Source organism: Akebia trifoliata, chromosome 5 (assembly GCF_017979445.1).
Source record: "Akebia trifoliata isolate Shusen 1 chromosome 5, ASM1797944v1, whole genome shotgun sequence".
NCBI classification, from domain to species: domain Eukaryota; kingdom Viridiplantae; phylum Streptophyta; class Magnoliopsida; order Ranunculales; family Lardizabalaceae; genus Akebia; species Akebia trifoliata.
The window spans coordinates 34,835,033-34,840,391 of record NC_141379.1 but is presented as its reverse complement, the minus strand read 5'-3'; positions in this window follow the sequence as shown (position 1 = coordinate 34,840,391).

Below are 5,359 nucleotides of genomic sequence, written 5' to 3'. Positions count from 1 at the left end.
ACATCGGGAAACCCTTCGAACTTCTGAATACTGGTGCAGCACGTGGGTGCACGTGCAATTTTTTTTTTTTTTCTTTTACTTTTGAGCAAAAATACCTTAAAGGGCCCCGGGGGGGACTTTTGTTTTCTCTAAATCATCCCTAAGTTCTCGACTCTATCTTAAGAGATCATTTAGTAAACTTTTTTTTTCTTTTCTTAATTCACCTTGTGGAGGGTTTTTTGTAGGCCCCACTCCTCGAGATATGTGATATGCTTAATCTAATTCGATAGATCTTGATCCATCGACTCTTACTCCAGTTGACACTTCTTCAATCTTACTCCTTTGTTCCAAGAAGTGAAGTAAGATCCGAGCTTTTGATAACATGGATGAAAAAGGATGAGGTCCTAGTGTGATGCTTGTTAATGATTCTTTAAATATTAAGTTAACATTTTGAAATGATACGAAGATATAATATTGAGTTTAGGAAATATGATGAAGAGTGATATCAAAATGGTGATTCTTTTGTATACTTGCATTTTGCCTTTCAAAAATCCGAACCCCTTTTCTTACTTGGGGTGGGCATTTTATAGTCCCGAGTTTGGACAAGTGTCACTACATAGCTTACCTAGATGTACAAGCCAAGTAGGTCGTAAGCTGGCTACACTTTTGAATTTTGTTCTCACACCTCATTAATGTTTGCACTTGAATTTTATTAAAAAATATGTCAACACATTAAGGTGCTGTTTGTTAAACTGAACAAATAAGTGCTGAATGCTTATAATTGCTGAAACTGTATAAGCGTTGAATTTAAGTGCTGAAATTGTTGTTTGTTTACCGATCTGAATTGTGCTGAACTGATTTAAATTAAGTGCTGTAATCACATAAATTTGTTTGTTACTTAATGCTGAAAACTAGTAAATTGACTATATTACCCTTTTCAACAATTGTATGTTTAAGGAGAAATTATTAATAAAATTCAAAAATAAAATTATTTATTAAAAAAATACTAAATTTAATGAAATTCGTTTTGGGAATCTAGCCGAACAAATTCTCTCTCCTCCACATCATTTAAAAAGTAAATTTTAAAATTTTTTAATTCAAATTAAAAAATAATATTAATTCAAATTAAAGAGAGAGAATATTAAATATAAATATTTCGTTAAATATTAAATATTCCAAAAAAATAAAAAGGAAAGAGGAAATTTCTCTCTCCTCTTTTATTTTTTCGAAATATTTAATATTTAATATTATTTAAATGTGTGGAGGAGAGAGAAAATTTCGACCCTTTAAGGGTCAAAATTTTCTCTCTTTAATTTGAATTATTATTATTTTTTAATTTAAATTAATATTATTTAATTTGAATTAATATTATTTTTTAATTTGAATTAATATTATTTTTTAATTAAATTAATATTATTTAATTTGAATTAATATTATTATTTTTATTTGAATTAATATTATTATTTTTATTTGAATTAATATTATTATTTTATTTGAATTAATATTATTTTTATTTGAATTAGTATTATTATTTAATTTGAATTAATTTATTTTTTAATTAAATTATTATTATTTAATTTGAATTAATATTATTATTTTTATTTGAATTAATATTATTATTTAATTTGAATTAATATTATTATTTTATTTGAATTAATATTATTATTTTTATTTGAATTAATATTATTATTTAATTTGAATTAATATTATTTTTTTATTTGAATTAATATTATTATTTAATTTGAATTAATATTATTTTTTTATGTGATTAATTTATTATTTAATTATTTGAATTAATATTATTATTTTTATTTGTATTAATATTATTATTTAATTTGAATTAATATTATTATTTAATTTAAATTAATATTATTATTTTTATATTTGAATTATATTTATTTAATTTGAATTAATATTATTAAATACGTAGATGAGAGAGAAAATAAGAGAGATAATATTGGTGTGAGTTGCCTTATTAATTTGTGGGGTGCTTATAGCATTATCCATAGGACATAAGAGGTAATATCATTTCAAGTATAAGGGTATACTTGTCCGTGTTGAAAAAGACCGTGCTTATTGCTTCAGCAAAAAAATTAAGTGATCCAATTTCACTTAATGCTTTTCACTTATTTTTCAGCAATAAGTGATGAAAATGTGGAGTAAACAAATGTGCTGATTGCTGAAGCTGAATTGCATTCAGCATTAAGTGCTGAAATCAGCGGTAAACAAACACCCCCTAATTGTTGAGTTGAATTGATTAATTATTTTGGAGTTGGTGAGTCAATGGATGTCATTGTGACCTCTATTCTGACAAGTGTTGGTGGATATCTCATTAAATGCCAATATTTATTTTTTGATTTACAATTTAGACCATCCAAACCTTCAAGTTAATAGCTAAGATGTTACAATCTTCCTTTGCCTATAGTGAATATTTCTAACAGATTCTTAGATCTGGTTTTGCAGTAGTTTGGTTTTGGGACACATGTTATTTTTTTGGGTTGTGATTCAAATAGATTCCACACACCTCATCTCACATTATAATGTCTTTGAAATACTCAAATTGCCCTTTCTCCCATCTTCTCATAGTTAGATTTTCCAACAGTAATTAAGATCATTTCAAAAAAATAAAAAATATCATGCATGAAGAATGGAATATTCTTAATTTTCAATATTTAGATTTTTTTTTTATGTCGCCGATTTATAACAAATAAATGAAGAATGAAGTTGAGATTCTAAAACTTCTAATGATTACATCGTAATTTTATACCCAAGTATCCATTTTCACAACTATTATGCATGAATTTTGGAATTAAGAGGGTGATAGACATCAGGGTTGTAGGGATATTATTAGGAAAGGGGTAAAAGGGTGAGTGTAATCAAGTTTGAGAGGTATTATTTGAAAATGGGGGGGGGGGGGGGGGGAGGATTTGAAAATGGGGGGGGGGGGATGGGGGGAAAAAAAATAAAGTTGTAGGAAGGACTTTATTGGAAAGGCATAGATAAGAAAATACAATAAAGTTGAAGGAGTATTCCTAAAAAAATGAATGAAAGAAAAGGGAATAAAATTGAATTTGTTGCTTGAGATGTATGTGAGATTGAATTTGCTTTCTTTATGGGTGATAAACATTAGGGGAAGATAATCATGTGTTTTTTTTATATATAAATAATAGAGTTCGCTTGTAACTACGACAAGGTCATCCTTTTTTGGTTAAAGGGGTAACAGAGGAAAGATAATAAAGTTGTAAGAGTATTATTGGGAAGCGAACGATTTTGATATAACCCGCCACGATTAATATATATAGTTCTTTTAATTATTAACATTATAAAAGGACAGGGCACGAGGTTTGGAAAAATTATTAGGGGTGGAGATGAGTTAGAAAAACCAAACCTGAGTTGGGGTAGAGATTGGTTCAGGGCAAACAATTATGATCGGACCAAACAGGTTCAACTAAGCTTTGCCCATACCTGCCCTAAACCTATCCCGTCACCATCCCTAGTTAGAGGGATATTATTTGAGAGTGAAGCACTTTCCTTACTGACATAGTAAGTCTTTAAGCCTTACTAAGGGTTGTGCTTAAATATATTACCACATTATAGCAATCCAACAACACAATTATCTAAATTTCATTATAAAAAAAAAAACTCATATAACAAAATCCAAAAAATAATTTCTTTTGGTTTGATCCAATGTTTTGAAAATGAACGACTGTCGAATTTTCATATAAATTTAAAATAAAATTGTAATAGTATTTTTGTGTGTGTTTGTGTGTGTTTTTTTTTTCAAAGCTCTTATAATTTGGTCATGTACAACCCTCAAGCATTTAATCATGTTTTTGGATGCCACAAGGTTAGCTCAAGGATCCTTAGCGTGGGTGAAATCCTTACTAACTGAATAAGGCTACTTTGACTATATTTGAAATGAGATAGAAGAGATAAGACAATAGAGTTGAAGAGGTATTGTTGAAAAGGGAAATGAGGAAAGGACATAAAGTTAAATTATTCTTTAAGATACATATAATATTGAGCTTGAAACCTCGTTATTTATGGGGGATAAACATTGGGAGAAGACAATTGTCATGTTTTATAATATATATTTAGTAGCGGATGCCCATGCCTATGGCACAGGTCATCTAAGTGTACATGTATTCGTTTGAAAATTTAATTGTTACACATTTATATTATAATACCAAAAAAAGAAGTTAATAATAAAGTTAGTTAGAGAAAGAGGTATTTGCGAGAGTGAGGAGAGGTTTATGGAATGCAGAGATGGGGGAAATTATATATAACACTATTTAAATACATATTTATAAAAAATTATTAAGTTTTGAAAATTTACAAAAATGAACCTAAATCACCACTTGAAGTGAAAAATTTTCAAATTTGAAAAAAACTAGTTTTTTATATGCAATATTATAGTCGATATCAATATTTAGATATTGATTCAATGAGCTAGGTCCATCTTGACCATAATTTGATTGATACGTCAAATATTTTCATGTTTATATTGTATCACACTTTTTTTTTTTTTTTTTGCTTTGTGGGGTTAGGGGTTAACAATTAGTATTTAGAAGTTAGTATTAAGAATGAGTTCAAGGGATTTGAACTTAAGACTTTGGGAACAATTTACAAAAGGTCTTACAACAAAAATAATTGTACTTTGAGAATTTTGATTACTATTTAATATATATTTCCAAATTCCTTAGTCAAAAATATCAATTAAAAATTTTCATTATCCAATTTGATAACCAACCTTATAAAAAAGTATAATTGAATATTGCAAATCGAAAGAACGAGGACTTGTAATTCCTAATATGTAATCTGTGATGAAATCGATAAAAATCGTATATTTCTACCAACATATGTGATGCCTTCAACGTAATCTTCATATCGACAAATAATTGTTGTTGAAGGCGTCTTCGATTCAATTAAATTATGAAAAATTGTAAGATAATAACAATAAAATTACAAGAGAAATTAATAATTACAATGAAAATTGTGAAAAATAATGAAAGAATTGTGAGAGAAATATGATGATACGCACACATATATAAAGCTCCAATGGTCTGTTCAACAGTTAAAAGTGGCGATTTTTTAAAATAAAAAATCCATACTTTTTTTACATTTCTTGAAGTCGTTAAAATTAAATTTTTTTTAAAGAAAAAAGATTCATCACTTCAAGTGCCGATTTATTTTATTTTATTTTATTTTTAAATTTTAAAAACTTAGTACTTCTTTGATGAACATTTATTTAAATAGTTTATTTATTTATTTTTAAATATATACTTTCCCCAGCAAAGATGTGTTTTGATGGTAATGCTTTGAGAACCGAACTGAATAGGTGATCGGATCGGATTTTGCAATAAAATCGGATCACCTAATG